The 12,364-nt window shown below is 35.5% G+C and overlaps 1 long non-coding RNA gene across 1 annotated transcript; it reads right to left on the bottom strand.

Moving 5' to 3' along the window:
• Positions 1–253: 253 nt before the first annotated feature.
• On the bottom strand, positions 254–6,011 carry LOC131066894 (uncharacterized). The gene is made up of 3 exons (XR_009111742.2): positions 5,186–6,011; positions 3,719–3,845; positions 254–3,633 (listed from the first exon to the last, which is right to left on the bottom strand). It is a non-coding gene; the product is annotated as an uncharacterized LOC131066894 (long non-coding RNA).
• Positions 6,012–12,364: the final 6,353 nt, after the last annotated feature.

Below are 12,364 nucleotides of genomic sequence, written 5' to 3' on the forward strand. Positions count from 1 at the left end.
GGGAAGATCATGGCTATAGTCTCTTGATGGGCTATATCGATGTAAATGCTATTTTAGATTTAACAGTATAATTATCTATTACCGAACCAAAAAAAAATGATTAGTTCTTTTCTAATATTTGATTGAATCAATACATTTCGAGATTGGTGTCTATTAGTGGATTGTAGATTCACAACTAACAAGAATGAATTTGCAATGAATCCAAACATATAACAGTTGATCAAAACATAAAAATTCAGTCAAGGTTTAAGTATCATAGAAAAGCATACCTAGTAATCTATTACTAAGTTGCACATATCCATGTACAAATTGATCATTATAAAGACTATACTAATTTTTAAAATGCTGTCACATTTATCAATTCAGATTTACACATAACAATAGTTTTGGAAAGAGGAACACTTATTACAACCATTCCTACAACTGTATATAAAGTCCTCAAGACATGAAACCTATGATACTCTCCACAATATTATTTTCTAACACTTCAGTAGAATTCACTACTTTCTTGCAACTAAACTTCAATGGTTGAAACTCTAAAAAGCTTTGTCACTAGCTAGGTCTGCTAAGAATAAACACTAATCAATCCTAAAATGAATCCCAAACACCCCCTTTAACCCTCTACCTCTAGAGCTTGCACTAGAAAACAAGATTGTAGCATTTCAAAATCAAAGACCGAGATGCACTCCCTCCAAAATGGAATCTCCAGATGAAGAGGAAATCAAAGGAATTAAAAGTGGTGAATGGAGGATAGCCCATAATAATAGGAATTAGGTGGAGGAATGGATGGAAATCGTTTCATTTCATTTAGCACTCAACAATATTTAAAATGTCATCTTTTATTTTATCTTGCACCTCCTCAAAACATTGTGAATATTGTTATTATATTTGCACTTTCTCTTGAAAGAATTGGGCCTTAAAACATTTTTTTACCCATTTTCCTTTTAGAAAATTTGGTCTTGTCATGGGCACATGGACAACATTTTTCATGCTTTGGAAACTTTACCACATCATAGACACCCAATAGGCCCCTTTGAACTCACAAGCATAGACTCATATCTCTACATCTTTGTCATAGGTTGAAGGCATTATTATTTTCAGACCTTCATCAAGTCTCTACTCTTCATCTTGTTGAGATCCTTACAATTCTCAAGATTCTATAGGTTTTGAGCCTTTCAAGACTGGTATACACTCCCATGAAGCCTTGACATATGCTAATTTTATTTGTTTTTTGGGTTGTTAGACATGAGAAAGACTATTCATCAGACCCTAACAGCTTAGTGTTTTCATTAGCGATTATAATTGTTTTTTGGAAAGACAATGTGAAATTGGTATATGTGAATTTTGGCCTCGTGATGTTATGAAACTAATTGAAAATTATTAAAGAAAATTTGAGAAATAGGATGAATTATTATCAAAGATTGGAGGATGAGGAGACCTCATTTTGTTTCCTCTAGTTGCATGAGTTCGGTTGGTGATAGCAAAATAGGATGCTCTAAAATGAGCAACTGAAAAGATGAGATTATTAGATTCAATGACAGTCCCAAAGACACTGAGAGGGGGGGGTGAATTAGTGTCTAACCGGTTGAATGAATATTTAAACTTATTTATAACTTTGCAACCCAAAACAGTGTACCGGTAAACAAAAATTAATGCAGTAAACACAAATAACAAAGACAGCATAGAAACACACCATAACACAAGATATTTAACGAGGAAACCTGGTGTGGGAAAAACCTCGATGGGATTTGTGACCCAAAATATTTACTCATTGGCCAATGAATAAATACTACTTACAATAGGGGCATGCACATGCACGGAGGCCAACAGCCTAGAGCTCACTGCTCAATGAAGAGTCTCACTGACTACAAAATGGATAATTAAATCCAATACAATGTACTGCTCAAAACAGCATCTCTAATGCCAGGTTCAGTACCGGTTTAAGCTCAAATAGATACCTTAACCAAAAACCTTCGCTGCCACTAAACAACTATCTTCTACCATACATCTCATTCATTACAAAATGATCTATACGATCTCATACATATATGAGTCTTTTACAATATACCAAGTCGGCTTACAAATAGTTAATTACATTTACAAAACAATTCACATAAACAAAACTTTATCCCATGTCGGCCTGAGTGCCCGTATTCTTCATTTCCAGTGTGAACTAGATGTCGATGAAAGCACCTGCCGGTGTCGGTGTATGTCGGTGCATGTAGAAACCTATTGCCGGTTGGTTGTCAGTTGGTTGCCATCAATGACAACATCAACTATTCTCATTAGAGTGTAGAATGCCAACAGAGATATCCTTCAACAAAATGCCAACTCTAAAGTTTTCAAGGCACAAGCATATATTTGAATATAAATTTTTCATACATATAAAAAAATATATAAATATAAAAATGATAACCATTCAAAATCCATGAACATTTTGATAGCATAAAAAGGAGAGCAAGACTAGTATGAACACTTTATGTAGCGTGGTTTTCCCTTTCCAAGCAAGGTTGCGAGCTTGTGAATTGTAGCTCTCCATTATATAATCAGCTTCTTGCTTAGCCAGTGAAGGGTAGTTTGTGTTGAACTAACAAGTGCAAGAATTCTTGAGGTAGTGAAAGGTGGGTGGATTGTCCTTACAAGGACAATTGTGTTGGTGCTTGTAACACAAGCCTCGTATGAAAAATTATAGAGGTAGCGAAAGGGAGACGAATTATCCTTACAAGGGTGGTTGTGTTGATGCTTGTGACAAAAGCCTCGTATGCCACTACTTCTCTTCCATCATTTTAAATTTATTTTTATTTTTTGGAGTTCATAACCATTCAAATGCAAATATATATTGTATTGCATTAAAAACCACAAGTTAAAAATTGATGGCTACAAATGTGCCTACTGATGAGAAGTCATTGAAAAAAGTTGTGGCCCATCAACCCGTTAGTGTGGTCGTGGTTGTTGAGTGTGGTGGTGACTTTGACAACTACCAAAATGTAATTCTACAAATTCATCACATTTTATTATTATTTGTTTGGCACTTGTTTTGGGTTTTGCTAACTTTGACTACGTAATAGGGTATCTTTAAGAGTAGATCTGGGCCAATTCCTAAGCTAGCAAGACCCAAAACCAATGTCAAACAAGTAATAATAAAATGTGATGAATTTGTTGTAGAATTACATTTTGGTAGTTGTCAAAGTCACCACCGCACTCAACGACCAGGGCCACACTAACTGATCAATGTGCTACAGTTTTTTGCAGCAAGTTCTCATTGGCAAGCACATATTTGTAGCCATCAATTTTAACTTGTAGGTTTTTCTACAATACAATATATATTTACATATAAATAGTCATAAACGTCAAAAAATCAAAATAAATTACAATGATGGAAGAGAAGTAGTGGCATGTGGGGCTTGTGTTACAAGCACCAACATGGTCGCTACTGTAAGGATAATCCACCCCCTTTCACTACCTCCATTCTGGATGATGTACACAAATGTACGATCCATATAACCTTGGTCACACCCACTGTTTCTCTTGTCACAATCAACGATCTGCTGCTCAAATAAAGAAACCAACTTGTTTGTGACTATTTGACCGATTCCTTCCACTGACGCAACAACAAAGAAGCCCAACAATCATCTGTACATATGACACAAATTAAATCAGTAAGTACATATACAAATCAATTATTACACAGATTAAAGAAACGGTATCTCCTACTTACTACACCACTGGCGTTTGACAAGTACAACAGCTATCCAGCAAATTGTCGCCATGTTTATACTAGTAACAGATGCTACTGTTCTTCTGCTTAGGAACTTGGAAACACCCGATCGTTTTACCATGCTAACCTGCCCACCACATTATCATTTCTTCAGAGGACAAATCTACCACAAATTCCTCCATTGACGAAGAGAATGCTGCAACCCCTCCATGGAGCAAAACTACCAACAGAAATACAATGAATACTGACTTGTCAATTCAACACAAACAACCCCACACCAGCTGAGCAAGAAGCTCATTATATAATGGACAGCTACAACTCACAAGCTTGCAACCTTGTTTGGAAAAGGAAAACCATGCTACATAAAGTGTTCATACCGTCTTGCTCTCCTCTTTATGCTATCAAAATGTTCACGCATTTTGAATGGTTATTATTTTATATTTATGAAAAATTTATATTCAAATATATGTTTGTGCCTTGAAAACTTTAGAGCTAGCATTTTGTTGAAGGATCTCTCTTCTTTTCAGTTGCTCATTTTAGAGCATCCTATTTTGCTATCACCGACCCAACTCATGCAATTGGAGGAAACAAAATGAGGTCTCTTCATCCTCCAATCTTTGAATAATTCATCCAATTCTCAATTTTTTCTTTAATAATTTTTCATTTAGTTTCATAACATCATGAGGCCGAAATTCACATATACCAATTTCACAGTCTTTCCAAAAAACAATTATAATTGCTAGATGATGCCGCTTAGTGTTTGAAAGAATACCCTCTAAAGATTTGACCTCATGGAATGGTATGATTGCTAGATATTACAGCAATGGAAATGGCAAGGAGGCACTCCAAGTCTTTCGATTGATGTTAAAAGAAAGAAAACACAGCCAGGGTCAGCTGGATTCAAGTTAAAAACATGATCCATGCATCAATGATCCCATACACATTGCGCTAATTGCAAGAGGAAATCTAGGCAATTTTGTAGCGATTAGTCATCAAGATGAAGGAATCAGATTATATGCCTAACACAAGTTTTGTATTGCATAATCCTGAGGAAGAAGTCAAGGAATGAAGACTTTTTTATCAGAGTGAATTGCTAGTCACTGCAATCGAATTTCCATCAATTCATTAATGAGATTTGTTAACTTTATAATTATTGGTAGGTTTTCCTTAAGGAAATGAACTAGCAGCTTATTTAAATTTTACAAATAGAAGAACGTGAAAAGGTTTATTCACGGAAACATAGCTCTTAATTTTTGTTATGTTTTTTTTTTTTAATTATAATAAGGGATTATACTAAGGAGCCCTTGCCCTAAAATCAGAGATCCAAGCTTACATAGATAACAACATCTAAAGTTTATATCAGCACCTAACCAGAAAAACCCTTATCATTGGAATAAATATTTGCTACAAAACTAAAAGACACTAAAATACAGAACTAGCAGCCACTACGGCAGGCATACAAAATACCTTAGCCCGATCATACGCCCACTATCATCCACTAAAGAACCGTGAGTAAAATATACGGAAGAACAAAGGCAAATATATGCATTACAGAAAGACGACCAACGCTTCAAACCCCAATCTGCTAATTCCCGCATACTTAATCTCGTAATCCCAGTCTTCTCAGGGGCGAAATCCATCTATCACCTTAACAGTTACAATTTGCTCCAGACTATGAAACCGAATACCCTTGATGATTTATGTACGGCGTAGGGCTCTTATTGCCGGCCATGCACCGATTCTGGTACTGCATACAACCTCCAGAAAGCCCTTGTGAGGGGATTCTACCATGTTCTACAAAACTAGCTGAGTACCACTGCAGAAAGCATACAGAGCGCCTACATGTTCCATGAGTGTTAAAACCCTAGATTTCAGAAGCTGAAAATCCACCCCCATCAACTCTAGAGAAAAAATGCTTGTAATGAACCTCAGAGGAAGAGGCCGGCTGCTTCTCCTCATTCTCCTCCTTCAATGCAACGGAGGAGTGAATCAATAGCACTTCCAAACTTTCCCTCACCTCCACATCCAGGACAAGACTTATTCACAGAAAAAGACTCACACCGTTCGAATTTGTCCCCTATTAATCTGGAGCGACCAGGATTTTTGGGACAGGAACAGATTACATTGTCATTTGTCATGTATGGCAAAGGCACAAATTTGTATATTGCTCTCAAATTCTCAATGTATCTAGGCCAATAACATGAAGATCTTTGCCTGGAGCAGAATTTCATCTCATACAATTTTGGATTTCAGTGAAGAATGGAAGGCTCTTTAGAAACAAGTTATTGTCGCTGTTCCCATAAGAATTTTTTAAATATAGTAATTGTACTAAAAAGAGTAGGGGAAGGGCATCAATAGATAACATAGTTCCGTCACCTTATTGTCATGTTGACCCCTCAATAGCTGTCATAGTGAAAATACCATTAATAAGTTTGTTTTTTACCAATAGCCGATCATTTTTTGTAATTAATTGGCCCATTTGTGCACAACTATTGGAACATTTGTCTCATTTGTGTACCACTATTGGAACATGTGTGCACCACTATTGGGACATTTGTCAACAAGTACTAGCGATTTTGAGTTGACGATAACTGGAACATTTTTAGTTAAGTATCAGGTGACACTTTGAAATGTGTACTTTTTGACCTTTGTGCGCATAATTGATTCCACAACATGCATCATTACTACCCAGAAGCCAGATCAATAGCTATAAGCAGTTAAGTCGCATACGAAGACAACTAAAAAAAAAAATCAAAATCCGATGGACTGTTTATTATCTGTGGGTGCACGAAGTTAGCTATGACGGCTACTGGTGCTCTTCCCCTAATGTGCGGACCAAAAGTAAATTACTTTTAGGAGTATTTTAACTTTTTATGAAGAAGATTATTTCAAATACATGATGATTTTCTTAAGTTTAGATTTGTACTTGTTAAATAAAAAAAATATTAATGAACTTGTTTATTGGACTTATTATTAGTTCCTGTCTATTATGCATCCATGCAGTTCAATTTTTAGTCGATAGGCTCTTTATGCAGGCTTTTGCCCGCCAAAATGTCAGCCTTCCGATAAGCTGTGTTTCCCGACAACTTTTTGGTCAAGCCCCGTTTCTTAGGCGATGACAAGATACCTTCTGCCACATCATCTATTGGATAGTCGATGACAAGATAGCTCAACCAAGTTGCTTGTTGATGTTTTCGAGAGGCACATGGCAGTGAGGTGATATAGCACCTACCACATCCTTTATCGATGGCTTCGATAGTGACAGGAGGAGCCTGCATTAAATGTGGCTAAAGACTTGGCTGCTCTCAGGCATGTTTTGTGTACTTGGGTAGTGTGTTTGTCACTTCTATCATTGCAAACACCATACCATCATTTATTTTGGGTTTCCATTCTCTGCATTTTTATCTTTTTTGTGGTAGTACACGCAATTCACAATTAATTTTGGGTTTGCATTATCTAAATATCGTTTGTATTTTCATTGTATTTGGGTTTCTTGAGGCTATTGGTGGGTTTCACTTAAATGATGGTTTTTGGTTGCGTATGGTTTAAGCGATTGTTTGTGCAAAAGGAAGGTAATTGTTTTCAGCTGCTGAATTTAGGTACCTTTTCAATTTGACATTCTCTGCTTCTACTATGTGCATTTTTCCTCTATCTGTTTTGTCGCCTATTTTCCATGTTTATATGTGGTAGTTAGCATTTTTGTGTTTGTTCTTTAAAAATGTATTGTTTGGTTCTGCATTGTTCTCGGAGTTAATGAAAGTATATTTCAGCTACTCTGCGATTTTAGGGTTTTAGTGTTGCACTATGTGCATTTGTTGCAGGTTATTTGACCTTCGTTGTTCTGGCTCTCTTTCTTTTGGTTGCTATGTTGGTTAATTTAAGGTTTTGATATATACCTATGTTTAAGTCATATATTTATGATGAAAGTTTATTTTCTATTCTATGTGTTATATATATGAATTTCTCTAAATTGCTCTCGTAGTTACTGGAAGTATATTTCAGGTTCGCAATGTTTTGAGGGTTTCAGTCTTCTACTATGTGCATCTGTTGCAGGTTATTTTTGTTGCTTAATTTAGGGTTTTGATATATATAGTTATTGAATATTTCAAACATTTCATATATATATATATATATATATATATATATATATATATATATAATTCATACGTTTCGACCATTCCAATTCACTTCCTTTTTTACGTTTTGATTGTTTATTATGAATGTGCTTCTCAGGTTCTCTGTGTTATATATTTTAATATCTATGCATTGCTCTCGCAGTTAATGAAATTGTATCTTAGGTTCTCTGCGTTTTTTAGGCTCTCATTGTTTTCGCTTTCAATTTGCTTTGCACTCCTCTTTCCATTCATTTTTGTGCACCGTGCTATATATAGAGATAGAGATATATATACATAAAGACACACACACACACACACACACACACACACACACACACACACACACACACACACACACACACACATATACATGCATGCATACATATCTGTGTGTGTGTGTGAGTCTCTCTCTCTCTCTCTCTCTCTCTCTCTCTCTCTCTCTCTCTCTCTCTCTCTCTCTCTCTATATATATATATATATATATATACAACTGTGTGTATATAATTATATGTTTTTGGATATATATATATATATAAACCTGTATAGATTTTGTTTTGGAGGTTTCAAGGCTTGTTTGCTTTGCATGAGTTTTTGGGTCCTTTGTCCATTCATTTAGGGTTCTTGTTGCCATGCATTGTATTTGAATGTAACATTCTTTGTCTTGTTTTTTGTATAGGTGAAAGTAGGATTTACATATCTAGATTTAGTTTTGGGGGTTTCATTGTTTTTTGCTTTGCATGAGTTTTTGGGTTCTCTATGTAATGCCTCGCCAAGAAACCCTAGAGGAACAAACTAACATTCTAGAAAAAGAGTGAACTTTTTTATTTTTGAAACATTGAGAGAACATACTATAACATTAAAAGGATAAGATTGAGCTTAATTGCACAAGCGAAAGAAAACTATTAACTTATCTTCTAAGGTTTCTCAATGTTGTTACTAATTTAACCATACTACATTTGAGGAAAATGAACTAAACAAAGATAACCTTGATCCATAGGCAAGCATATTCCAAATAACAAATAAAGTAGTTCATTAAGCCATTCACTAAACCATACAATTACATTGCATCATATTCTAAAGTTGCATTATTTGAAAACCAATAACGATAGTCTAACATAACATATAAAGTAATGTATAATGAACATGAACACATTTAATTTCAAGATCAATGTTTCCATTAACTGACATAGAAAACCTATCATCTAAAACTCATTCCACTTACATAAGATTACATCACCATTACATCATAGTTACATCATAATTACATCAATCGCCATGTAGGCATGTTCATACATATTTACTTCTAATAACATAAGTACAACAAGATAAATACATAGAACCTCCATCTAACTCACTGAGATGACCAAGACTAGCAACAGGAAGTTGAACGAAGTTAATTCACGCATAGACAGGTTCAAAATTCCCGATGGAAGAAGGCAACTACCACTCGACCATGTGGATCCAAAAGGTCCACGCCCTGTGCTAGGAGATAGACATAAGACCCTCGAGCAAACAAACAAGGAAACACAACTCATGGATTAAACACACTTCCATTGGGTAAAGACACAATCCAAACATACAAAGATGAAACTCCAAATGGGAAAACTCCACAAGCCACAATCATAGAGACATAAAACTAGTGCTCACAAGGGGAGAGTGTCATCACATAACTTGATATGGGTTATCTTGGCAAGTCTCCATAGGTCCTGACCCCATCCTGAGTTATCCTAGCAACCTCTCCCGACCCCCAGCCCCATTCAAGTCTCATGTGGAACCAACATATCGTCCAAGAGGACAAGGTAGTCAATCACGCCATTTCAGGCCTTCCCACCTCATCTTGAGCCTAAATGAGCACTCAAGCCATGAGTGGGTCACACTTAATCTTGTTTAATGTGTTTAACTACCCAACCCCCTAATTCATTAATTAGGTTATCAATTATTAAGCTCAACCTCCAATGGGTTATCCTGGCAGCCACTTTGGGCTCAGCCCCCACTTGGAAGCCACTCCCCCTTATGACACCAAGCCTACCCAAAACCAACCATCATCAATTGAATCATCATAAAATAATCTCATAAGTCTCATTAAAAAGATCAAAAGCAACATAGACCATATAATGAGTTTCCAACTAAGTCTAGAATTACATCACATCTCAACCACATAAACATCAATTACAAAATCTTCCATCAAGAGAACAACATGGTTCAATCCCATAAGGAGAGTAATGTTATAATACCAAGAGACTAATAAACCACCATAGTCATCCACAAGTAAAGCCCATGCAGAAATAAGAACATAACATTACTGTCAATAAAGACCAAGCTCAAAGACCAACTTTTGGAGCCTCAAAAATATATGGCCAAAACAACATAAAATGCACAAAACCATGACACCTGTTGGTTTAGGTTACCTGTTGGTTTAGGTTACTATAACATTAAAGGTCAAGGAAATGGGTTATTTAAACATCAAAACAATTCCAAAGTCAAACATATTAACATCAAGGCATAAAGTAACTTTGGCCAATTAACTTCTCAAAAAGCTTCAATACAAAATCACCATTACACTAAGCCACATTCATCCTCTACTCAGGTATAGCGTACATGAGGAAACCAAGATGACTAATACAAGACTACTCATGCATACAAAACCACTGATGGAAAATGATGAATGCTAACATAAAAACAAACATCATAACTATAGCATCTTCATAAAAATCAATACAAGTTTATTTTCATTAAAGCCATAAAATTATTTTAATAAACACATATAAAACACAAAAAGTACGCACATTCCCATTAAAACATCATTCCAATATAACCCTCCAAACAAATAATTTCGACCAAAAATACCCAATAACCCAATACTTGAAAATTTCCATCATATTAAATCACAAAAGTTCACATAACATTTTATACCAAATATATACCAACATTGTGTGTGTGTGTGTGTGTGTGTGTGTGTGTGTGTGTGTGTGTGTGTGTGTGTGTGTGTGTGTGTTCCAACAAAATTCATTTTAAAACACAATTAAACATTTGTAAACACACATTATGGTTGTTGGTTTTGTCTGAGCCTAGGTTTGGTCTTTTTGTTGTCTTTTTGTGCCCGGTTGGGCTTTTGTTGTCTCTTTCGCTATTGTTTCTTATGCTTATCCTTGCAACCCATTTTGTTTTGGATGTTTCTATCTGATTTATACCTCTTAGAATCATTTTGTAAAGGGTTTTGAGGCCCCTTCAAAACCTGTTTTTGCCTTAATCCAAAACATTTGTAAACACACACACACACACACATGTTATTTTTTAAAAAAGGTTGCAGTTTTAATAGAGATGAGTGGGAGAGGGTGTGGGTTCGAAACCCTCTTTCCCCACACCCCCCACGTTGTGGGAGAAAGTCTCCCCATGGATGTGGAACAGACTCCCCACAACTTTGGGAGAGACTCCCCGCAACGTGGGGGAAGCCTTTCCCACGGTTGTGGGTTGAGGCTCCCCACAGTTGTGGGTCGAGCCTCCTCACACTCACGTAAGGACAATGATAAAATCTTTAAACAAAAATACCTAAAAACTTCAACGAGTTCAAATTGTAGAGATTGTTATGCTCGTCGCTGAACTAAACCTTGGCAGAGCTATTGTCGTTCTGCTTGACGACGAAGTAGTTGTTTCTCTTCACAATCTCCCATGTCGAGACAAACTTGAATCCCCAAAATCCATAGCTTCATAATCCAGTATACGACAATTCCAAGCAAACAAAAAGCAAATCCCCAAAACTCCATACTCTCTCCAAATCTCCTTTTCTACAAATTTTCAATATTTTCTCATTTTCCTCCAAAATTCACAAAAAGGCCAAAATGGAATTCTCCCCCAACTTCTAGAAAATTTCCAGAATAATGTATAGTTTCCCCCAAACTCTTCCCGAGAGATGGAAACTTTCCCCCAAAATCCTTACTTTACCAAAAAGTTCCAAAATAAGCTTTCTAAAAAATTTATAAGATTAATTTTAATTTCCTTAAATTTATTTTATAATTTAGTTTATTCCAACAATTAAATAACAACTTAATTAATAAATCAATAAAGCTTTAATTTTAATTTATTTATGCAAAACACTAATATTAATTAATTTATTAAAAATATTAATATTAATTTATTAATTAATTAAAAAGGTACTAATATTCCTACACACACACACATATTTTGATATTAATACACATAAGAAGGAGTAACTCAATAAAATCATATCAAATAAAAATAACACCTTATAATAAATTTGCAATAAAATCTACCAACACAATAAAACAATAAAACCCACATGAACATCAACAAAGACAAATACAACATACCAAAAGGTATCGGATAATTGCCTATGTGGCATTCTGATTAGGTAGACGCTAAACAATAAACATTGCTCTAAAGTCGAGCAAGGCTAGGGTATGAATATCGGGTCTTATGCTATCTCCCACAACTTCCATCGAGATTATGTAGGCACACTCAAACCTGAGAACCAGGTGGAGTCAATGCCTTGTACCTGCAACCTTGCATCATC

This window comes from Cryptomeria japonica, chromosome 9 (assembly GCF_030272615.1).
Source record: "Cryptomeria japonica chromosome 9, Sugi_1.0, whole genome shotgun sequence".
Lineage (NCBI taxonomy): Eukaryota > Viridiplantae > Streptophyta > Pinopsida > Cupressales > Cupressaceae > Cryptomeria > Cryptomeria japonica.